General features: G+C 40.7%; 1 protein-coding gene across 2 annotated transcripts in view; it reads left to right on the forward strand.

Annotated features, from left to right (window-relative positions):
• The first annotated feature begins 3,595 nt into the window (after positions 1 to 3,595).
• The window catches only part of LOC140736225 (casein kinase II subunit alpha), a 114,104-nt gene continuing 92,110 nt past the window's right edge, over positions 3,596 to 25,589 (forward strand). Inside the window, exons 1-2 of one of the 2 annotated variants that reach the window (XM_073062142.1) lie at positions 3,596 to 3,893; positions 5,319 to 5,436. The gene's annotated coding sequence lies outside the window, so the exon portion shown is untranslated. The remainder of the gene's footprint in view (positions 3,894 to 5,318; positions 5,437 to 25,589) is intronic. The other variant, XM_073062141.1, reaches the window with a different exon arrangement.

Genomic DNA, 25,589 nt, shown 5'->3' on the forward strand with positions numbered 1-25,589 from the left:
CGCAAAGCAGCAGAGGTTCAAGGTCAGAGTCTTCCTTCTAGATGAGTGGCCAACCACGGCTGACGAGCCGTACCTGTTCGAACCGACTGGCTTTAAGGCACCAATAGCCTGTCTTTCCTCCTTCTCCTGTCAGTAGAAACGGTTCCACTTAGCTTAGTAGCTAAGCCAAATGTGAAGGCCAGGAGCTGGACTTTATTGTCAGAGGCTATTTGAGATGCATGACATTGGGAGCATTTAATAGGTAGTGGGAGCTTGTCCCCATTACCACCCCTGGCTATAACAACCTTAAGGAACCAACACAGTAACATAACATTTATTATATTAAATAACTTTATGGATTTGTGAAGGTTACTTTATTTAAGAGAGGTTTAACAATTTGGTGACTTAAGGGTTAATTTTATTACATAAACACAGACGTTGCTGCATGGAATATACTATGTTATATAAAGAGCTTTAATAATTTTGATGTCTACAAAAAAGTGGTCAGTATAGGTTTAATCATTTGTGGTGGGTACAGAGATGCATTTTATTTTACATAAAGGGAAATAAGGTAGGATGAGAGGATATTTAACAGTATGGGAGGTGTTTTGACAGTTTGGGAGGTGTTTTTAAGCATTCATATTGCTACAGATTTGCAGGGGCCTGATGATGACCTTTATTGTATTAAAAAGGATGCAGTAATCTGAGAGTTCAATAAGAATAATTCAAATTGAACTCCTATTAATACAAAATTTGTTGTCATAGTCAGAGGCATGATACATGGAAATGTGCCCTTCTGCCCTTCTGGTTCATGGCAACCAAGATTCCCATTTGCCTGCATTTGGCCCATATCCCTCTAAACCAGGGGGTTCCCAACCCTTTTTATGCCTTGGACCAATACCATTAACCAAGGGGTCTCTGGACTCCATGTTGGGATCAACCAGCTCTAAATCTTTCCTGCCTAGGTACACTTTGTATGTCATATGTACAAGAATATTAGTGCATAGGTGCAATAAAAACATATTTACTTTGGCATTGGATGCACGTAGTATCTAATAAGAAGGATACACGGGGGTGGGGGGGGGGGGAGCAAACATATGCACAATTTTTACAAGAAAGTACAGCTAGAACCAAAAAAAAATCATTGTAGTGCAGAGTGGTCTCAGTTTTGCTGTATTAAGGTGGTGATTTGGATTGCACAGGTTGGTTCAAAAACCAAATGGTTGAAAGGAAACCAGAGGGTCCAGAGCAAGGGTTCCTAACCTAGGGTTGATGGACCACTTGCTTAATGGTATTGGTCCATGTCATGAAAACAGTTGAGCTAGAGGAACTTAATAGGTCAGGCTCATTCATAGGGGTAAATGGACAGTCAATGTTTTGGATCTGAACTCCAATCTGAAATGTTGACTGTCCATTTCCCCCGTAGATGCTGCCTGACTGAAGTCCTCCCGCGCCTTTGCGTTTTGCTCTCGATTTCTAGCACTCGATTTCTCATGCCTCCAAGTTCACGGTCAAGTTTATTGTCATTTGCACAAGTACACGTATGATACAAAGTCCGAAAGCACGTAAGGGTGGCATGGTGGTGTAGTGGCTAGCACAACACTTTCAAGTGCCGGTGACCGGGGTTCAGTTCCCATCAGTGCCTGTAAGGAGTTTGGATGTTCCTCCCATGACTGCATGGGTCTCCTCCGGATGCTCCAGTTTCCTCCTACAATCCAAGAACGTACCGGTTGGTGCGTTACTTGATCACTGTAAATTGTGCTGTGATTGGGCTAGGATTAAACTGGGGGATTGCTGGGCAGAATGGCCCAAAGATTAATTCGCAATTTAAAAAAGATAGACAAATAATATCAGGCTTAAGAACAGCTTCTATTAGATTGACATAAGTCTATTAAATGGTTCTCCTTTATGATAGGACAGAGTCCTAACCTCACAGCATGCCTCATCATGGCCCTTGCACCTTATTATCTGGCTGCCCTATGCTCTCTCTGTAACTGTAGCCCTTTTTCCATTGCATTAGATCAATGCACTGATGTGATGAAATGGATAAGTATGGATGGCATACAAAACAACGTTTTTCACTATCTCAGTACATATGCCAATAATAAACCAATTCATTTTATCAATGTAATGGCAGTGATAAATATTGCAGGCATACTGTATCTGATAAGCAGCATAAAGGGGAATCGGTTGTTCTTGAACCAGCCTGCACCACTCCAACCAAAGTCATTGCTGAGTTTATTGTCGTGTGTGCAAGTGCACAGTTGCAAGGAAAAGCTTTCTTGCAGCAACACTGCAGGCACATAGCACCAGTTAAGCAGCAAGAAGGGAAGTAGCTGTCCTTGAACCAGCCTGCAAAATCCGGATCAAAATTGAGTTTATTGTCTGCATCATGGCCCGGAATAAAAACACCAATGCCTTAGAGTGGGAACTATAAAAGGTAATGGATTCAGCCCATTATATCGCTGGTAAAGCCCTCCCAAGCACATCCACGTGAAACACTGTAGTGGAAAAGCAGCATCCTTTATCAGAGTTCCCCACCACCAAGGTTTATTTTTGCTGCTGCCATCAGCTAGAAGGTACAAGAGCCCTCGGACTCGCACCACCAGGTTCAAGGCACTTATTACCTCTCAACAATCAGGATCTTGACTCCACTCACTCGCCCATCTATTGAGATGTTCCCACGACCAATGAGCTCACTTTAAGGACCCTTTATCTTGTTATCTCATGTTCTCATTATTTATTGTTATTTATTTACGGTATATATTTCATTTAGACAATTCGTTCTCTTCTGCACTCTGGTTGATCTTTCACTGATCCTGTTATAGTTACTATTCTATAGATTTGCTGAGTATGCCCGCAGGAAAATGAATCTCAGGGTTATGTATGGTGATACGCGTACTTCGATAATACAATTTACTTTAAACTTTGTCATATTCTCTGTAGCTGTTACACGTTATTCTGCATTCTCATTGTTCTAGTTATTCTACCTCAATGCACTGTGTAATGATCTGATCTGTATCAACAAGATACGAGGCAAGCTTTTCACTGAATTTTGATTCACGTGATAATTTAAAATCAATTCCAATACAAGATATTCTTGAAGCAGCCCCCTAATCAAAATTAAAGTCAAAATCAATGTTCAAGTTTAATTGTCATTCAACCGCACACGAACACTCAAGAATACAGCGAAATGAAATAGTGGCAAGTTTATTGTCATATGCAGAGATACATGTATGCACAGATTCAATGTAAAATGTACAGGCAAAAAGCATCAGATAAGCTGCATGAAGGGAAGTAGCTATTCTTGAACCAAATTCCGCAATCCTAGTCAAAGTTAAAATCTTTGTCATATGGATATGGACAAGTACATGAACGTATAGCAGCATTTACAAGAAAAAAAAACGTAAATTTAACTAGATAGAAAACAATTTGAACAAAAAAATCACTACTATCTCTGCCTTGGAGCAGAAACGAACAAGAGAAAGATCGGGGGGGTGGGGAGGAGGAGGAGGAGGAGGAGGGATTTGTGCAACAGGTTTTGTGTTCCCCCTGCCGGGCTGGTGAGCTGAGGTGTGTGCGGCGGACGGTGTTGGGCAGGGCACAGGCCGGCGCAGCCTCGTTGTGGCGTGGGGCTGGCGGGGGAAGCGCGGCGCCGCCATATTGCGGGCAGTCGGTGTTTTCGGCGCCGAGCCGGGCGGTTCGGAGTTAAAGGGGAGGCTGAGGCCGGTTGTGCTTACTGGGTGGGGGAGAGAAAGAGGAGAAAAAGGCATAACCGGAGAAGAGAGGAGGAAGAACCGAATTATATACACATACACGCACGTACAAAAAATTGCAAAAAAAGCCCCTACCACCCCCCCCAAATCAATTCCACCTGAAGAGAAAGCGAGAGAAAAATAAATTGGTGCTGGCAGGTGAGCGGACGGTGGGATAGCTGTGATGGGTGAGGGGAGTCTGTTGGTGGGGAGGTGGGATCGGACGGCCTATGGCGGCGGTGGTGCTGGGGCGGGGTGTGGTGGTGGTGGGGGCTCTGATGTCCCCTCCTGGTATTGTGGGGGGTGGTGGTGGTTGTAATACGAGGGATTTTGTAATATGGGGGGAAGAGGAGGGGATCTGTAATTCGGGTCTGGGGGGGTCTAATTCGGAGTGGAGGGGGTGTGTAGTACGGGGTGATAGGTCTGTAATGCAGGGAGGGTCTGTAATACGTGGGGAGGTGGTCTAATATCGCAGAGGTGTGCTGTACTACATGGTCTGTAATATGTAGGGGTATCTAATACGGGGACAGGCGGGGTCTATAATGTGTGCAAAGCGGGTGTGTAATGCACGTGGAGGGGGTTTGATACCGGGTAGAAGGGAGTCTGTAATATAGTACGAGGTGGTTTCTGTAACATATTTGGAGGTGGTGCCCATTTAAGGGGGTCTGTAATGTAGGGAAGATTTGTAATACAGGGGTGGCTTATAATATGAGGGAGGGTTTATAATATTGGCTAGAGGGAGGGACTAAAATGGAGGAGTGCATTTTACTATGAGGTGTTGGGAAGGGTAATACACTGGATGTTGGGACAGTGCTTTGTAATGCTACCTTGTAGCAGTGGGGGTGTTTAGATGGAGGCCTGTAGTTCTCTCTTATGTGTGTTGGGTGGCCCAGGATGGGGCTAAAATATATGGAGTGTGGTGGTAGGTGTGTGTAGGGGTTTTCTTTATTCCTTTGAGGAGATGGAAGATGGCATTGTGGGAAAAGCAAGTTTCAGGGGGATTTCAGGAGAGGACAGGTTGAGGAGGGGTTTGATATTGTGCCTTTTGTGGGTTACTTGGATAGTCTTTCTTTTATCTTGATCCCTCTCCCAATGTTGTAGCAGTGATTGTCATCTTTTTGCCAGGCAGCTGTTGAAGGATGCTGGCTCCATTGACCGAAATGGTTGGCCCATCTTAATGATTAAGATACAAGACATTAATAGTACTCTTTTTTTTATGTGAGATTTCATTCCCTAACAGGGAATGCTTGAAATAATCATGTCAGTCAGCATCTGTGGAAAGAGAAACAGAATTTAATCCCTTCATCTGGGCGGAGGGTCGTTGACCTGAAACACTCTCTTTCTACAAATGCTGGTTGTTTCCAGCATTTTCTATCCTTTCCGGACAGTGTTTCCTTTTCAATAATTAGATTGGACAAAGGGACATGAATTTGCATAAAAGCAAAAAAAATGGATGCAGGAAATCTGAAGAAAATGCTAGAAACACTTGGTTCAAGCAATAATGAGAGAAACAATTTGTACATCAGGTCAATGACTTTACATTTCTTTGAAAGGACCTCTTTCCTTTTTTCCTTTGTCTTCAAGCTTCTTATGAGGATGGAGTATCGTGTGCTATAAAGCAACATGTCTTCAAGCGTAGCCTTAGTTGTCTTGACTTTTCACAGACCTTTCCCTCTGATCTGCAATAATACCCCATGATATGGTAGGTGGCATGGTCCATTACCTTCTTGGATTTATATCCAGTGGCCTGGACCATTGGTTCAGAGGTGTGATTTTTGAATGCTACCATGATGGTTGGGGAATTTATAATCAAGTAATTAAATTTGGAATAAAAACTGTTTAATGGTGACCATAAAACTACCAGGCTTGTTCAAGACCCTGTGTTTGGTTCATAATTGTCCTTGAAGGAAAGAGATCTGGCATTGCTTTTATGGAGTTGACCTCTCTGTTCCCCCTCCCTATTTTCTCCTCAACTTCCACTCCTTCCTTTACTCTCCTCCTCCCCGCACCCCAATCAGTTCAGGTACAAACACATAGTCAAGATACAGTCAAGCTGTCAATGGCAGTTCTGTTCATTACATTGTCAATGTAAGTAAATTATTGGAGGTCTAATCTCAGTCATTCATTTAGGGACAATAGAACTGGGAAAGAAATGTATGGGCATTAAAGTGGAAAGATGTGCTAGCTGAATTTGTGATATCAAATGTTGAAGGTTTGAACTTTAATGCAGGAATGGTTTTCTAATGCAGTAGACTGTCAAAAATATGTTTCCAAATCTTTGTGATCTATAAACTATCAGTTGGGAATCAAATGACCATTAGACTTTGGGAAGCTGAAGTATTTAGGACAATTTGGTATGGAATTCTTTGTACTATTAGGATGGCAGCTATATATGAATTGACTGATTGAGCCTGGAGAAAAAATGATTATCAGAAATCTGGTCTCAAATGCGGATCTCTGTTTTCACTTGAGTGGCATACAATAGGTTGTAGTTTAGATCGGTATATTTTTAATTTCACTGAGGTTTCAGGGTGTTCTATTTTAAAGTAACTTATAAATAGATGCCTCTAGAGATAAAAGATATATTTCATAAAAGATATTCCAATGTAGCTCTCCTTTGCCCAGGTCTATTCTTCCGGTTATTTAGATCAGGGAAGGTGCTGAGGAAGATAATTCTGTGTTGTCTGCTGAACCCATGTTGCTTAATTCAAATCTATAGTCCAAATCATTTTAATGAAAAATTATTCTAATTATTTTGCTGCAAAATTTATGACTAACAGCTTTCATAAGGTGTTTCTTTGCGAGAAAGAAACAAGGTGAATTGTATGATTTTGCAGGTAGCTGAGACTAGTTATTCAGTTGGGAGAGGGGATGAATCAGTTTATTCTTTGTATAAACGGCGTACTTTAATTTTAAGTTCCCATAGTAGCTAAGTTGGATGTTCAAAAAATGGTTACTGTTGAATAATTCTGAAGACTACCTTTTATAATACAAAATCAGATTTATAAAGAGACGTTTTAATTTTGACATTCAAGAGTTATGTTGAATAGAAATAAAGAAGTACAAGATGAGATTGCACAGTATCTTGTCTGTGCACAAAAGGAGGAGATAAGTGATTATCTGAAATGTGTGCCTGTTTTCTGATGGTGATGCATTTGTTTGATTCCCTTGAATGTTTGGACTCTGCTTCCCTGATGTGTAATTTCAGTTGTCAATTAATTCCCAAATTAAGGTGGGGGGAATTCATAAGAAATAATAGAGAGAAATGAAGTGATATTCTGTATGTAAATTTCTCAGAAGCACAGAAAAGTTGCAGCATATGAGTTTGTGGCATTTGACTTCATTGAATCTGTGCTACCCAACTGCAAGAGCATTCCAGTTATCCTAGTTGTTTCCCTTTCCCTCAAGTCTTTGAAAGACAATTTGATGAAGACATGCTTCATAGACATGAGCAGGGTTGGAGGAAATGGTGTAGCTGTGCTGATGGTGTGAGTGTTGTGTGTGTTAAGGAGATCTCAGAATCTAGACCAAGGATGAAATGGGTGAAATTGAATGCAGAGAAATATGGAGTGACTCTTTCTGGGAAGAATGAGGTGTACCAATAGAAGTGCTACAATTTTCAATTTGATCTGAGAGCTTTGAAGGCAGGCCCCACGAATGGAATAAATGTTTTTTTTTTAATAATAAAGCTTTTGGAATCTTTAGCTTCATAAATGGAAGGATACTACAAATAAGTTATAATCAACCATTAAAACATCAGTATACTCATTTGGTATCGTAGCCACTTTTGGCCTCCACACATTAGCATGGATATAGAGTCCCTTCGTGCTTTTGCACGTAGGGGATCAGTTACATAGAATTATACTGAAAGCAGAGAAGTTTGTGGAAATTAGAGGCGTTGTTCGTACATGAATAAATTTTGATGGCAGATGTTCCATAATTGGAGTTCAGGGATTGAAGGTAATTGGCAAATTAACTGGAAGAGCCATGAATTTTTTTTCATGGATCAGCCATGATGAAATGGTGGAGCAGACTTACTGGGCTGAATGGCCTAAATCTGCACCTATGTCTTATGGTCTTGTGGAAAAATGTTTTTGCTGAGCTATTGTAATTTATGATATGGGGACTGCAAGGTGTGGGAATACAAAGCTGGTTTTCAAAAGGGGAACAGAGGGGGAATGTGCTGTGAAAAAAAGTCATTAGACTATTTTTACCAGTGGGCCACTGGAGGGGTGATGAGTTCAAGGTCTTCTTGCTGAATCATTGGATATACTTCAAAAATTTTGTAACAGTCTCAGTTGTGCTTCAAACTCAAACTGTAAAAAGCTTTGGGGATTACAAGTCTGGGAAATCAGAACTTTAAAGTTATCTTTGTATTCCCTTGTTAGAATTTATTAGAAAATTTATGGCTATGATTCTAATCCTTTTCTGAAATAATCATATCAAAGTTGTGTTGGTAATCATTAATCACATGTTTCCATTTAGAATTCATGCAGATATTGCAGTGAGATTATTGAGATGGTTTGGGTGTTGCAAATTTAGGCTGAATGGATTATTGCAATATTGTAGATTCTGGTTAATTGGGATACATCAGGACCAGTATATTTTGACCCACTTAAGCAGCTACCCCAATTAGCCAAAGTTTCATGGAAATAGTTAAGAACATATATTTATGTATTTTATGAAATTCAGAACAAATTGGAACACTGCTGATACATCACAATACTATAAAACTGTAGTTCCTAATAGTTATCGACTGAGGAATTCATCCAGTGTATGCTACTGTTCTTTTGATTGTCTGTAAATGAACAAAATCAACCTAGATATCTAGTGCAAATAATGAACTGCCCTCCAAATCTTTGTTTTTATTGTAACATTCAAGATAATTGTTGATGCCTTCAATTCATTGTAGTTTCTAATTTGAAGTAGTGAAATTGCTTTATTTTTACTCCCAGCTGTTTCTGGCATCTCTGAGCCTGAATGCTTGAAACCGCAGCAAAACTGCACTGTTCCAATTAAGCGTGCTCCAAATAAACAAAGGGAGTCCTGACTATTTTGATTAGTTTTTGTTCTTTCAGATTTGCCCCAGGTAAGGGCTGTCCCGATTAACTGATGGCCCAATTAACCAAAATCCACTGTATTTGTAACTGCAAATGAATTAAATCATTTGATGTTCTGAACTGTGGCTGTTTACTTCAGGTGTGTTCTATTCAATTTGATAGGTGTGGTTAACTAGGTGTGATCATGCAAGTGTATCCCTTGTAATTTACCATTGAACATTCTGAACTCCAAATAGATTTACAGATTAGATTTTGGATTGAAGTCTACACCAGTTATGGATTGACAAGGCTGTATGACCAACCCCTATGTGTGCTGATGGCATATGATGGCTGATCTTCCCAGGTGATAGATAGAAAAACCCTTGAAGGTGTTTCTCAGTTGAGTATGTTTTGGAGTTGGAAGGATTCTCCCATCCCGACACCACAGCAGAGAAATGTCACCAATGTGACATGAATTTTTAAAATGGGTAAGAATTGGAATCAGGTTTAATATCACTGGCATATGTCGTGAAATTTGATTTTTTGTGGCAGCAGTACATGGTAATAAAAACTCTATCTAAAAGATGCTAATTTTGCAGCTGGCTTTTTTCTATTCCTAAAATGCACCAAAATCATGCGAACCCAGACAAATGCTCAACACTCTTCCTTTCCTGCCCCCAGCTGGATTGAGCCAGCAGCCTTCTGCCTTTCTGTGGTCTCACTCAGTCACAGGCTCCTTGCCTAAAAATGTCTTGGTGAATCCTGGATAGCTGAAAGTGGAGGTTACGTGCAATGTACAGGCTAAGAGATTAAGTTCCCTGTGGCATGACAAAGGATCCCACTTGAAGTGTACCTTGCCACTTGAGTAACCACTGGAACTCTGTACAAAGCAATCTGGTGTATTAATTGTTAGCATGTAGTCATGTCGCCATTAGAAAGCATAAGTCATTCTTTGTAAATGGTTTTGAAATTTATTAATTAATTTTGGAATCTGGACTTTGCTAGCACATTGCTAATTGCCATTCTGAAAGTGGTGGTGAGCCACCTTGAAGAGCTACAGGCCAGATGTCTTTGAATGTAGTGGTCACGAGCTATGAATTTGGAATCACACATGGGCCAGGCAAGCATGACAGATTTTCTCCTGAACTACATTAGTGAACCAGGTGGGTTTTTCAATAATCCAGTAAAGAGTGAATTCTTATTACTAAGACTTGTAAAAATCTCAATTATTAACTGAATTTAAATTCCTTAGATGCTGTGGTGGGATTTAAAGTCAGATCTCTGGTTCGTTCATTCAGGCACCTGGATAACTGGTTGAGATTTCTAGCCACTGTACTACTCCTGTTGGGGAGAGTGTATGATACATCTTGTGAGTGCGCACAAGTCTCTAGAAGATTGAGACTACAAGAATAACTGGCAGATGTTCTTGTACTTAGACTAGTTGAACAATAATAATTGTTGCTGTTGAAGTGGTGTTTCATGGAAGGCAACCTCTTGTCTTTTAATGACAAAGTTTAAATTTGGTTACAAAATTCTGGTTTTGGTAAGAGTTTAGAGACATGTTACTTGCCAATTTCCATTTCAGAAGTAAAGTTGCAATTATAGATTCAAAAGATAGAAAAATCATTCTAAAATCTTTGTGAATAATGTATACATCATTCTAATGCCACTAAATGGAATGTTAGCTTTTTGGCTACATAAAAGTGAAGAAGTCATTCACCGGTTGTAGAAAGGTGTACTATGTAGACTGGTTCTAAGCCATTTAAACGGCTTCATTGTAGACCACATGACAGTGCTAAAACTGTGTAGTTGAAACTGCAAGAAGAGGAAAATTGTGCACTTGATTGTTTTCCAGCAAAGTGATGTTTTTTGAACTAGCAGTGATATATTCTAAACACCAAATGATCTGTTAATACACACGTCCTTAAATTTACAATGTGAAAAAAATGGTTAATTTTTAGGGTGAATAGAAAAAACTAAAGGGAATGAAGGTCGACTGTTCTTTTGGGCTGATGTCCTGCATCCTTGGGTCTTAAGTAAAGTGTGTGTGTTTTTCAATGTTCCATAGATTTTGGAATTGTCCTATTGGAAAACTGCAAATCTAATCTCATACTTTAGAAAGGAAGGAGACAAAACAAGAATCTGTAGGTTAGTTAACATAATAGATTATTGGGAAAATTTTGGAATATTTACTCAGCAGCAGAGCCTTTACAAATGAAGCAGTGCTAAATTGACATTGTGTGTGACATATTAGAATTCCTTGAAGATGTAAAAAAAAGCGTGGAAAAAGCGGGGCTGGTGGATGTAATGTATTTAGATTTCCAAAAAAAAATGATCAGGTGCCATTTAAATGGTTACTCTTTAAGATAAGATTTCATGGAATTGTGGGTAACAGTTTGGGAAAAGGTTTGGCTACTTCAGGGAAAGTGTCAATATCTCTGTTTACATGAATGCTTATGTGCAGATGAAATTATCGGATTTCTTCCTCTCCAGCACTTTGCCTTTCCTACCCACCTGGCTTCAACTACCACCTAGCTAGCTTCCTTCCCCTCCCCCCACATTGTTATTCTGGCATCTTCCCCTTCCTTTCTAATGCTGAAGAAGGGTCTTAGCCTGAAGTGTTGACTTTCCATGATTTCAATAAATGCTGCTTGAACTGCTGAGTTCCTCCAGCATTTTGTGTGTGCTGCTGTGAACATTCCAGTTAGAGTTCATCACCTCAAAAAATTTGCTTGAAAGCCTAACTAGCAAAAAGAAATAAATTAGATTAAAAGAGTTATTTTCAATCTAGTAAATTGTGTGTAGATTAAGTGAATTTGTGTATGTATAGATTAAGGGAAGAATTTGGTGGGTGGAGGAATATCATGCAAGGTAATCACTTTGAGAGGACGGATAAGGAAACAGTATTGTTTAAGTGAAGTGAGACTACCGAAGACTGCTGTGGAGAAGGATCTTTAGTTCTTGTCCATGAAACAACAAAAGTTGGCATGGAAGTGCAGCAAGTACTTAGAAAGACGAGTGGGATGTTGGCTTTTTTGACAAAAAAGGAATGACTTGAACAAGGGAGCAAGTTTTTCTTCAATTCTACAAAGGATTGTAAAATTATACCAAGAGTGCTCCTTATATGAGATGGAATATTGACAGTAATTCAGATAAGGTTAACTAGGTTGATTCCTAGAATGGAGGACGTTGCTTATTAATATAGGTTGTGAAGGCTGGACCCATTATCATTACAGTTTAGGAAATTGAGGAGGTGATCTTATGGAAATATACAATATTCTGGTGGGACTTGATATCCTCTTTGCTAAGAGGATACTTCCCTTTGTGGAGAGGCCTTCAAATTGGTGCAAAAAGCTTTTGAATAAAAATGAGATATTTCTTCTGAGGGTTGTGAATTATTAGAATTCTCTATCCGGAATTTTGTCATCAGTAAATATATTAAGTGCCTAGCAAGATGGCTCTATAGTCCATTGAGAAGAGAGTTGAGAAACAAGCGTGATGTTTGAGGTTCAGTCAAGAATTTGAGAACATTTATTTAGTTGGGAACTTGTGTTACAGTGATGAATTTACCATAGAGTCATGCATTCGATGTAAAGGACAATAATTTGAGCAATGTTCTATATGAATCCATATTCTTTCTTTCTGGTCTTTTTCTGATTACTTCTAAAATGTAGTTGCTTGCATTGGTGTAAGCAAGAGCTAAGCTGCGTCCTGTAAGGTGTCATCAAATGAAAGAAATCGCTTGGTTAGTAGCTTAAGGAACGTTTCTTGGCCAGTGTCCACTACTTTCCAAATAATGTTGCTTCAGTTTTTATGCGATGGTGCATAACATGTAACCTATGGGCTGCATATGGCCTACCTCAGTGAAAGTGAACTGTTTGTGCTCTTAGTTATTTTGCCTCTACTTAATTTGCAATACCAACTTATGTCCCAAAAGGCTGCTCCTGATTGAGGGTTTGAGAAATGTAAGGCCTTCTCACCAACTAGCAAGTCCCTTCCTCCTAAAAATGGTTTGAAGCCTGTTAAGCCTCAGTCTTAAAAGTACCAACTGTCAAAATGTTGGAATAGTTGTGTATGTTAATATTCACAAATGTTAAATATCCAAAGTATTCAAAGTTAATCTAAAGTATACTTCAATATATAAGCAATTAAATGCATATTAAATTAACAAATCCTCTAAAAGTTCAATAATCAGGCATGCTCAAGATTTGTGGTGCTAGACAAATAGATTTCTATTGCCTATTAATATTATACATTTTTCAGTGGACTAAATTAGTTTATTGTCACATATTCAGTAGAAAAACTTGTCTTGCAGACCGTTCATTCAGATCAGTTCATTACTATCAGGTAAAACAATAACAGTGCAGGATAAAGTGTTACAGTTACAGAGAAAATAGTGTAGGTAGACAGTAAAACACAAGGTTATAATGAGATTGAGGTTGAATCTATATCATAATAGGGAACCATTTAATAGTCTTATAACAGCCGGATAGAAGCTGTCCTTAAGCTTGGTGGTATGTACTTTTTTGCATTTGTATCTTCTGTCTGATGGAAGGGAAGGAGGAGGAATTTTGGGGTGGCTGGCTGCTTTACTGAGGCAGGAGAGGAGTTCAAAGAATCTGGAATCCAATTTCTTGCAGTCGCGGGCAGCGCAATTGCCTTACCAAGCAATAATGCATCCGGTTAGGATGCTTTCCATGGTACATCTGTAGAAATTGGTGTGGGTCAAAAGGAATGTGCTAGATTTCTTTAATCTCCTGAGGAAGTAGAGGTGCTGGGGCTGGTAAGCTTTCCTAGCCATCACTTCAACCGGCTATTGGTGGCATTCACTTTTGGGAATTTAAAATCTCTCAACTCTCTTGACTTCAGTTGAAAGGGTGTGCAGGAACTAGGGTAATGGTGAATTTAATGGTGTGCTGGACCAGAGCTCTGCTGATTTTCAAAGTGGCACAGGAAACATTTTGTGATCCAGATGTCGAACCATCAAAATTTCTAAATAGGTAGGTAGTTTATTATGAATACTTCAAAATTAACTCTTTGCAAACAAAAATGTAAATTACCTGAAGGCTATCAGTTTCATCACCACCAGACATAGGAGCAGTTCAAATGGCATTAGGGGTGCACCTTTCAGAAGTTTGGGATGTTTGCATAAATGACCTTTGAGTTTTTGGGTGTCTCTGGAGAAGAAATTGTGTCACCATTAAAAAGTTGTCTGCGTATCACCAACAGTATTTTAACCATGTTACTTTTCATCCTGGAGCCGTTCTTAAGCTTTGGACAATAGGCTCAGAAAACAGAGAATTCATTTTGTTAAAATGTTGATTAAACAGATGAAGATATAAGGCCATCCAAATGGTCTCTTGTTCGAGTTTCCATTTTGTGAATGACCTGAAATTGAAATAATGGCATCAACCTTGGTTGGGTGGATAGCTGCCCTGAGTCAAGACCCACTGTAATGCAGACATTTTAGTGAACTACATAGTGGATGCTGCACTGTTAACATTTTATCATAAAGGCAGTATATCGTAGGCCACATTATTCTCAAATGGACCTAAAAATCCCATCATTGGAAAGCAAGCAAGACAGTTCCAGTAATCTTACCAATATTTTGGTCCCGTAACCTGTGCTAGAGGAGATTTGTAGTGAAAAGGCCATTGCACTAGAGCAGTTCCATTCTCTTTGCCTCAAAAATCTTGGTCCAGTAGTACGAGAAATTGTCATGACTGAAGATTTCCTTGGCTGGAGTGGATAGCCATGCCTCCTGTGCCTTGTCATTGTCCTTCACTCTCCATGAAACATTGCAGCTCCGCCTTCTTGGCCTTTGAATCTTGTAAATGATCTTGTCCACCCAGTCTGCCAGAACTGGCTTCACATGCTGGGGTAGGTATATCCCTATCTCACCGGGGTTGGAGGTTCCTGGCTACCCTCACCTGGTTTAGTCTTCCTGTTGAAGTGTTGTACTGGGGTCCAATTCCTACCAAAAGTCTTACTTTGATCATTTTTTTGAGAAGTATTTAATTTGTTACAAGGTGCTTTGGGATGCCTGGAGACTGGTGGCTTCATAAGGCGGCATCCATCATTATGAAACCCTATCATTCAGGACATGCCCTGTTCTCGGTGCTACCATCAGGGAGGGGGTATAGGAGCCTGAAGGCACACAATCAGTGATTCAGGAACTGCTTCTTGCTCTCTGCCATTAGAGTTCTGAATGGACATTGAACCCTACCTCACTACTTACTACATTTTTTCTCTTTTTGCACTATTTAATTTTAACTTTTTTAATATATTTTATTATCATGTATTGCAATGTACTGCTGCCGCATAACAACAAATTTCATGACATTTGCCCATGATATTAAGCCTGATTCTGATTGTAATTCCAAGTTCTCAAATTTGTTAGTATCTGAAATGAGCTGCCAAAGGAGGTAGTGGAGACAGGAATTGGAACAATATTTGAAGCATCTGGATAGGTGCTTGAATGAGGGAGATGTGTGGGGGGGAAGATATGGAATTAATGCAGGTGGATGGGTTTAATACAGCCAGGCATGATGTTTGGCAGAGATAAGGTGAGCTCAGGGGCCTGTTTCGATGCTGTACATCACTGAGTCTACATTTGAAAAGTATCAAGTCAAATTACCTTGACTCTCTCTCTTTGTGGAGTTCAGAGGCTGATGATCAGATTCCTCAGCATCTTTCTAAAGGGTCCATCTCTCTTGTCTTGCACTAGTCAGGCCTGGCTCAGGGACCTCATTCTTTCTGAGAGATGTTTTTGGACATACTAGGAAGAAGGCTTGACTTTTTTTTAAAACCTGTTTTCCTTTACTTAATGCTTTTTGATTATTTAATGTATTTTAGTTTTAATTTTTAATCTTTTAATAAATTACTAGAGGGTGATTTTAATAGGTTTTGATTGTGTCTGGAGGACAGACATTTCAAAAGATCTAAAATATTCCTATTGACAGGAGATAAAGCTCTACAAAATCTCCCATTTCTACTCTCTCCCCCCGCCACCAGTTTGCTTCCTGACAAACAATTGGGGTCTTAGTAGTGCACTGCAGGAGACCCCCTGGCCACTGACATTGCAGATGGGCAGAACCTGCCGGCAATGTGTTCAGGCAATTTAGCTCATTGTCACAATTGTGCTAGACATCTGTAGATCTTCCATAATACTTCATAATAGAGCATGGACTTTATCTAGTATGTTGTAACTGTATAACGGATTTGTAAGTTATAGAAGGCAATATTTAGTTTCACTCTCTGAGCAAGGAAATTTAATTCATTAAATTCATGTCATAGTATGGAACAGACCCTTTGGCCCATCTTATCCTGTTAACCACCAGGGCAAGTCCCATTTGGCCCATATCCCTCTAAACCAGAGGTTCCCAACCTTTTTTTATTGCATGGACCAATAATATTAAGCAAAGAGTGTGTGGGCTACAGGTTGGGAACCTCTGGTCTAAATCTTTCCTACCCATGCCACTATCTAAATTCCTTTTTAATTATAATTGTACCAGTCTCTAGCACTTCCTCTGGTAGTTTGTTCCACAGACCCATGAGTCCCTGTGGGAATAGTTTTACCCCAAATACCCCTTAAATCTTTCCCCTTTCACTTTTAAGTGTATGCCCTCTAGCTCTAGACTCCCTTACCTTGGGGGGGGGGGGGGGGGGGGAAGCTGACCATTCACTGTACCTATGCTCCCCTCATGATTTTCTATACCTCTATGGTTCTCCTCAGCCTCTTATACTCCAGGGGAAAAAATGCTCCCGCCTATCCAGTTTCTCCTTATAACTCAATCCCTCCTGTTCACTTAGGATTCTTGTGAATCTTTTCTGCAACCTTTGGCAATGTCCTTCCTATAACTTGGCAGACCAGAATGAATAAAATAGTCCAACAGTATACGGAATTGTTCATTTATTTTTGAAGAACATACAGGATCAGAAGAGGTCCTTCAACCCACAATATCTATGCTGACCACAGTGCCAATCCAAATTAATCAGATATGCCTCACCTGGTCTGTGTTCCTACATTCCATGCATGTTCCTGTGTCTGCCTAAATGCTTATTAAACTTTGCTTTCATATCTGCTTTCACTACCACCTACACTGTGTTTCAGCTACTAGCCATATATGTTCAACACTTCACACTTTTATGTATTAAACTACATTTGCCAATTTACTGTACAGATTTTCAACTGATCTTTGTCCTGCTATATCCCACTATAAAAACACAAGTTGCCCGGTAAATCTTTCAAACTTTTTCCTTCTCACCTTAAAACTATGCTGCCTAATATTTAAAATTTCCACCCTGGGTAAAAGACTGATTGCCTCCTGTTTATTTTATGTACTTCTATCAGCTTGCTCCTCAGTCTCCAAAGCTCCAGAGAAAATGGTTCAATTTTGGCCATATAGCTAATTCTCTTTAATCCAAAAATTCACCTTAAATTCATGGCAAGCTGGATATTCATGAGAGATCAGGGTCCCTGGTGAACCTCTTTTGTGTCCTCTAAAAAAGCTCCAATTTGGGAGCCCCTGAGCTAGAATTTCATGGATGTGATAGTGAGGTAATGACTCCGTAATGAGCAACATGACTTGCCAGCTTTTATACTCAACACCTTGACAAGTTCCACAAGGTTCTACCATTTATTATACACTGTCCTCTAACATTTGACCTTCCAAAGTTCAGCACTTCACACTTGTATGGATTAAACTCCATTTGCCATTTCTCTGTACAGATTTTCAACTGATCTTTGTCCCACTATATCCTTTGGCAACCTTCCTAAGTAACTGCCAATTTTTGTGTCTTCTGTAAACTTTGTAATCAGCCCACCTACATTTTTATCCAATTCATTTATATAGATCGCGAACAACAGAGGTCAGAACACTAATCCCTGAGGAATGTAGACCTCCAGTCAAAATAACACTTCCCTCAGTATTTTCAAGATTTATTGCTGGGAAGATGCAACTTTCTAAGCAATCAATCTTGAGAGAGAAGTGATTGTAATTGCCATTGACTCTGTCATTGACTTTTGGTATGATTTTCATACCCCCTCCCCAACCCAAAGTTGAGGACATCCTGAGGTGCGTAGGAGATGTGTAGGTATCAAACTGTTGATCCAACTTGAAATTTATTGATAGCTCTTTTAGTCTGACACAGTGCTGTCAAGACTGATAACACTGACTGTTTCTCGTTTATGAGTTCAATGGTTATGGATTCAATTTTAGAATTTAACCCTTTGGTTTCAGTTTGAGGGCTGTACAGAAAAGGTTATTACATTAATGTTTGTTTTTCATTGATACATGTTGCTTCTGAAAATTGACTTCAAGCTGATGTTTTTGAATGTTGTAGTAATGCGTACTTCCTGTTTTAATTTTGTATTGGGTAGCTTGTGTTTAGTGATATGTGACACAATAGTGATAGGGCGAGAAATAGTGTAATTTTAAAAAATGAAACCAGTTGCAGTAAACTGGCTTTTACCCAGCAGTATTAACTAATGGAATCATCATGTATATGTGTAAGTTTCTTTATCATAACATAAATTAAGAAACAAGAGGGGCATACTCCGTCAAGCATTCACTAATTTCAGGACCCACACGATGTGTGGGCTCATCAGTTTTCCTATCTGAATTTTGACATTGAACACGTGAACACTAACTCACATTTTCAATAAATATTATTTCTGGTTTTTTGCACAATTTTTAATCTAGTCAATATACATATACTGTAATTGTTTTTATTTCTTATTATTTTTCTATATTATGTATTGCATTGGACTGCTGCTGCTAAGTTAACAAATTTCATGACACATGCCCATGGTAATAAACTACTTCATTACTTCAAGTTAGGAACTAACATGAATTTGAAGATAACGATAATCATCTTGAATGTTCCAATGAAAATGAAGATTTGGAGGATGCAATCGTTGATAGCATTTGTTTGAAGGCAGTCCATTACCTACACTAGATATCTGCACTAATTTTGTTCATTGACAGTCAATCAAAAGAACGAGTAAACTGGATGAATTCCTCCATTGATAACTGTTAGGAAATATTAGTTTTATAGTACTGTAGTAATATTGGTAGTGTTCTAATTTGTTCTATATTTCATTTAAATACATAATTTGGTACTCAGTTAAACAGTAGTTTGCCTTTTTATACTTCAACTATTTCCTTGAAGCTTTGGCCAAGAAATCTTTAGTGTGTGCCATCTTGAGCATGCACGCCACCCTTGTATGTAGAACATTTACTGTTTGCATTAAAGCTTTACCATCTTGTGTTTAGCACAAATAATATGTATTGAAAATGTTTATAGCTATTGTACACAGCATAAATGGGATTAGTTCTGGTCCACAGTTAGATTTTCATGTGTTCAAATTTTCTAGTTTTGATGGAAAATGGCTGTTGCTAGGGAAACTTTACTATTAAAGGTGTATTGTTGATTTATTGTTAATCTTGTAATTTACTGCATCTATGTGTATAGATAGCCAAATGAAATGTTAATGTAATGTATTTGAAAAATGCTGAGAACAACTTCATCCATTTCTCATGGTAGGGGAATCTAGGACAAGAGGGCACGACTTCAGGATTGAAGGACGTCTATTTAGAACAGAGATGTGGAGAAATTACTTGAGTCAGAGGTGGTAAATCGTGGAATATATTCCACGAGTGGCTGTGGAGGCCAAGTCATTGGGTCTTTTTAAGGCAGAGACAGATAGGTTCTTGATTAGCCAGGGCATCAAAGGGTATGGGGAGATGGCAGGGGAGTGGGGATAACTGGAAGAATTGGATCAGCCCATAATTGAATGGTGGAGCAGACTCAATGGGTCGAACAGCCGACCTCTGCTCCTGTGTCTTATGGTCTTACTAATGCTACTGTTTTTACCATCTCATGGGTGTGAGAAGAATTTTGCAGAATCCTAATTTATAGTTCCAGATGAGATGTGCTAGTGGTTTATGTTTCACATTTAGAATTTTCAGACACTTTTATTCAGATCAGCATCATATTCAGGAGTCTGACACTATACTCTTGAGTTTGAACCTGATATTAGATGTCACTCCCACTTGAGGACGCTGAACTGTGAATGTTCACACCACAGGTTTCTAAGATGCATCAGGAGATCGCTGGCCAAATGTCTTTCAAAAATACTTTGCCCATTTTGCTTTTCAAATTACTGACATTCCCAAAGAAATGATGGAAACGGGAGAAACCTGCACTTTTCAGCATTACCCCTCTCACAAAAAGGTAGTTAATTTCTCTGTTAGTATTATTAACTATTAGTGTGTTGCTGTAATTGTGATTGGTATATGGTAGTATACCATCACTACACACGCTAACCAGCAGCCATGGATGACAGCGGAGGTGCGTGCGCTGTTGAGGACCCGTGACTCCGTCTTCAGAGCAGGTGACAAGGCAGGCCTAACAATAGCAAGGGCCAAACTGTCCTGGGCCATCAGAGAGGCAAAGCATGCACACGTCCAGTGAATCCACAGCCACTTCCAGGACAGCGGCGACATGCGGCGCATGTGGAAGGGCATTCAGGACACCGCCAACTACAGGACAACATCACCTGACTGTGCGGGTGATGCCTCCCTCCCAGATGCGCTGAATAACTTCTACACTCGTTTTGAGGCGGAAAATGACGTGGCGGCAAGGAAGTCCACTCCTCCAAATGACCAGGTGCTATGTCTCACCGTGGCCGATGTGAGAAGAACCCTTTGCAGGGTCAACCCAAGGAAGGCTGCTGGACCAGACAATATTCCTTGTAGAGTGCTTAGAGGATGTGCAGACCAGCTAGCAGATGTTCTCACTGACATCTTCAACATCTCCATGAGCAGCACCACCGTTCCAACGTGCTTCAAGGCCACCACCATCGTCCCCGTGCTGAAGAAGTCTTCAGTGTCCTGCCTCAATGACTACCGTCCCCTCGCACTCACATCCATCATCATGAAGTGTTTCGAGAGGCACATCAAGACCCTGCTGCCCCCCCTCACTGGACCCCCTGCAGTTGCGTACCGTTCCAACCGCTCAACAGGTGACGCCATTGCCATCACCCTCCACTTGGCCTTAAACCGCCTGGACAAAAAAGACATGTACGTTCGAATGCTGTTCATAGACTTCAGTTCAGCTTTCAACACAATCATCCATCAGAAACTGATTAGAAAGCTGAGCCTACTGGGCCTGAACACCACCTTCTGCAACTGGATACTAGACTTCTGGACAGTCAGTCCAGATTGGAGGCAGCATCTCCAACACCATCATACTGAGCACAAGGGCCCCCCAGGGCTGTGTGCTCAGTCCAGTGCTGTTCGCTTTGCTGACCCATGACTGTGCTGCAACACACAGCTCGAACCACATCATCAGTTTCGCCGATGACAGGACCATGGTGGGTCTCATCAGCAAGAACGATAAATCAGCATACAGAGAGGAGGTGCAGCGGCTAACAGAGTGGTGCAAAGCCAACAACCTGTCTCTGAATGTGAACAAAACAAAAGAGATGGTTGTTGACTTCAGGAGGGCATGGAGCGACAACTCCCCACTGAACATCGACGGCTCCTCGGTAGAGATCGTTAAGAGCACCAAATTTCTTGGTGTTCACCTGGCGGAGAATCTCACCTGGTCCCTCAACACCAGCTCCATAGCAAAGAAAGCCCAGCAGCATCTCTACTTTCTGCGAAGGCTGAGGAAAGTCCATCTCCCACCCCCCATCCTCATCACATTCTACAGGGATTGTATTGAGAGCATCCTGAGCAGCTGCATCACTGCCTGGTTTGGAAATTGCACCATCTCAGATCGCAGGACCCTGCAGCGGATAGTGAGGTCAGCTGAGAAGATCATTGGGGTCTCTCTTCCCGCCATCACGGACATTTACACTACACACTGCATCTGCAAAGCAAACAGCATTATGAAGGACCCCATGCACCCCTCATACAAACTCTTCTCCCTCCTGCCATCTGAGAAAAGGCACTGGAGCATTCGGGCTCTCATGACCAGACTATGTAACAGTTTCTTTCCCCAAGCTATCAGACTCCTCAATACCTAGAGCCTGGACTGATAGCAACTTACTGCCCTCTACTGTGCCTATTGTCTTATTTATTATTTATTATAATGCCTGCACTGTTTTGTGCACTTTATGCAGTCCTGGGTAGGCCTGTAGTCTAGTGTAGTGTTTTTTTTTTCTGTGCTGTTTTCACGTAGTTCAGTCTAGTTTTTGTACTGTTTCATGTAGCACCATGGTCCTGAAAAAGTCTCATTTTTACTGTGTACCGTACCAGCAGTTAGGGTCGAAATGACAATAAAAAGCGACTTGTATAGTGGTAAATTGATAGACATGCAGCCAGAGCTAAACTATTTATCCAGAAACATGAATTTCATGAATCCATGTTTAATTTCAAGTAACTAAATTAATCAAGAGAATTAAAAGAAAGAAGCTTATTGCTCTCATGGTATGCACAAAACTATTGGGTAGTTGTAATGGTTCATGGGGTTCACTAATGTCCTGCTATCCTTGCCTGATTGACTTGAGACCCACAAATGTCATTGGTTATTATTTGTCTCAGTTTAGAGAAATGTTGGGAAGGCAATAAATGCCAGCATTGCTGGTAATATTCTTTTAGTTTCAAGGGAATACTAATAGAATTGGATAATGTGCCATGAGGCCCAGCTCTCCTGGTAGTTTGTTACGAGTTGTTCATTTGATAATCAGTGGTTTCGCACTACTGGTATAGTGGGAAAGACCAGATAATTGGCTGCTGATGGGGCTGAGGCTGTCTAATTCAGCTATGGCTTACTTCATTCAGTTTGGTTCTCTTTTTGCAGAAGAGGATATAGACATCTTTCAGAAATGCTGGGGAACCAAGAATCTAAAGAAAAAGGAGAACTAAAGGAAATTAGCAGTCGATACAGAGTTGGAGAAAGCCACAAAATCCCAAGGATCCAATAGCCTGTACCCCCTAAAGAAATAGCTGTAGTAATAGTGCATGCATTGTTTGTCACCTTCCAGAATTCTATAGATTATGGAATGGCACTTGCAGGATGGCAAATATAATCCCACTAAATATGTAACAAGGAGCTGGAAACTACTGACAAGATAACCTAACATCATGGTATGAAAAATGTTGAATTCCATATACAAATTATGATAATGGGACACTTAAAAACCAGTCCTTTCCCTCTATGGATGCTGGATAACCTGCTGAGTTCTTCCAGTAGTATTTATTTTTGCTCCAGATTCCTTAATTTATCAAAGGGAAATCAATTTTTTCACAAACCTATTTTTTTTTAAGGATGTACAATGCCTTGAAAAGTATTCAACCCCCACAACTATTTTCACATTCTACTGTCTCATTTTGTAACTTTATAAAGTATTTTGAAATAGGATTTCTTTTTAGGTAAATCTACATAACATTGTGCATCGTGTCAAATCAAAAGAAACATTGTAAACACTGCCAACAATTCACTGAAAATTTTTTAAAAAACCAAATTTGTGAGGCTGAAAAAGCATTCATCCCCTTTGTAATTACTAAGCTAACTTTCCTCAGGTGCATTATTGTTTACTACTGTACCAATTTACTCAATTTGTTGATGTTAAAAGATTGGAGGATACCCATTTTCAATGAATTTATAAGAATAAATACCTCCTATCTCTCTGTAAGGGCCAAAAGTATCGTAGATTTTCAACAGACCAAACCAAAATGAAGACAAAAGAGCATTCGGGACAAGTCAAGGAAATTATAATAGAGAAGTACAAATCTTGGGTAGGGTACACGACCCTCTCAAAGATGCTGAACCTACCTTGGAGCTCTGTGCAGTCCATTGTGAAAAAGTGATTTAAAAGTAAGAAACTACAGCCACACCGCCTAGGTCAGACTACCCTCTAAACTAGTGGTCACCAACCTTTTTAAGCCCAAGATCCACTAACTCAGCTTTAGAGAAAGGCGAGATCGACTCCAAATTGATTAGTCACGTGCATGCACACTGGGGCAGAAAAGACCGGAAATAAAACCCCACAACCCGGAAGTAGAAATAATGCATAAGCACCAGGGGTACCCACCCTTTTTGGCACCGTGGACCAGTTTAATATTGACAATATTCTTGCGGACCAGCTGACTGTGGGGAGGTGGGGGTGTGTTAAACACAACCTTCGCGGCTCTCAGCACTTAGCTGCTGTCCCGCCCTGCTCACGTTTTTTCCGCGGAAAAAAACTCAACGGGTTCGTCTTTTAAGTGCAGGGTGCTTGGACTCAGGGTACCAAAGCAGTTTTGAGGGCTTCATTGCTGCATTAGACAGCCTCCAGGCCCGAACTCCATCCTCTGCCCGCCAGACGCCCTGGCCAGGTGCGGCTGGTCATGGGTGGGGTGAGAGGACAAGGTCAGGGCCGCGACAGTTGCAGTCAGGATAGAGCAACCAACCAAGTGAGGAGAGCGAGAGGCCCGCGCCTGCCCCCCTCGTAGGATCTATTGACCGACAAAAGTTTGTTTCAGCATATCGCAGCGAGGTAGCTGCTCTGATACTTACGAAAACTTGAGCCCGAATTACGTCGTCTGCGAATATTTTAGCACCGGATTCCCCACAAACATTCGGTGTGCTAAACAGGTTCAGAGGCGGCGCCCATCTATCCGCGCTCCGGCCCTGTAGCATCGGCACTTCCCACCGGCCGCGCTCCGGGATAGCAGCATTGGCATTTCCCGCTGGCCGTGCTCCGGGACAGTAGCATAGGCACTTCCCGCCAGCCGTGCTCCAGGCCAGTAGCATTGGCGGTTCCCACCGGCCGCGCTCCGGGCCAGTAGCATCGGGTCTTCCCGCCGGCCGCGCGTTTAGGCAACTGATGACCTTGCATGGGTTCAAGTTCAACAGTGGCTGTGACAGGGAATGAGGAAAGGTGCAACTGACTCATATTGTTTCCTCGTGGCGCGGTGGTTGGGGACCACTGAAGTACACTGTGTAGTGTGGGGGAGCTATGCGCATGTGCACTGGGCAGAAAGAACGGAACGAAAACCCCGCAACCCGGAAACAATCTCTCAACAGTATTTGTGTATTTATTTTTCACCTTTTTTTTCGGGATCTACTGGGAGAGTCTCAAAGATCGACCAGTCGATCGAGATTGACGGGTTGGCGACCACTACTCTAAACATAACCGCTGGAGAAGAATGGCGGTTGTAAGAGAGATTACCGTAACTCCAGCAGTCACTGAGTGAGTGTAGACGTCAGTGGCTGCAACTGGAGATGAAATTCATGACTCCACAATCTCTAAGGCCTTGCACAAAAAGGAAGAATGGGAAGAAAGGAGCTTTGGCTTTTTTTAAAAAAAGGGAAGCATATCCTTGCTCCATCGCATTATACAAAACTAATAGAGACTTATCCAAAAAGACTACTGGTTGTAATAGCTGCGAGAGGTGGTTCAACGAGTACTGAGCAAAGGGGATGAAGACTTTTGAACAGTTGACATTTCAGTTTTTGAATTCTTAGTTTTTCATGCTTTACAATTTTCTGTTTTTTGGGCACTACTATGGAAAATAAATGAGCATGTAATTCACAAATACAAATTCACAGTCAAATTGATCAAAATCACTGGTTATAATACAAATTTACGTGAACAAAGGGTTGGCAACTGAATAACTTACAAGGCACTGCAACTGATAGAATAGATAATGTTCACTTGGTAGGTGTGATGTGTTTGGACTTGTAGTATCAACGTAATATATGTAAATGCAATTGGGCTAATATACTGGCTTGGATTGAAGATTGGTTGATGGACAAGAAACGGTGAGAATAAGTGGAACTTTTTGGGTTGCCAGTTGGTGATGAGTGAGGTTTGCAGGGA

Source organism: Hemitrygon akajei, chromosome 11 (assembly GCF_048418815.1).
Source record: "Hemitrygon akajei chromosome 11, sHemAka1.3, whole genome shotgun sequence".
In the NCBI taxonomy this organism is placed as follows: Eukaryota; Metazoa; Chordata; class Chondrichthyes; order Myliobatiformes; family Dasyatidae; genus Hemitrygon; species Hemitrygon akajei.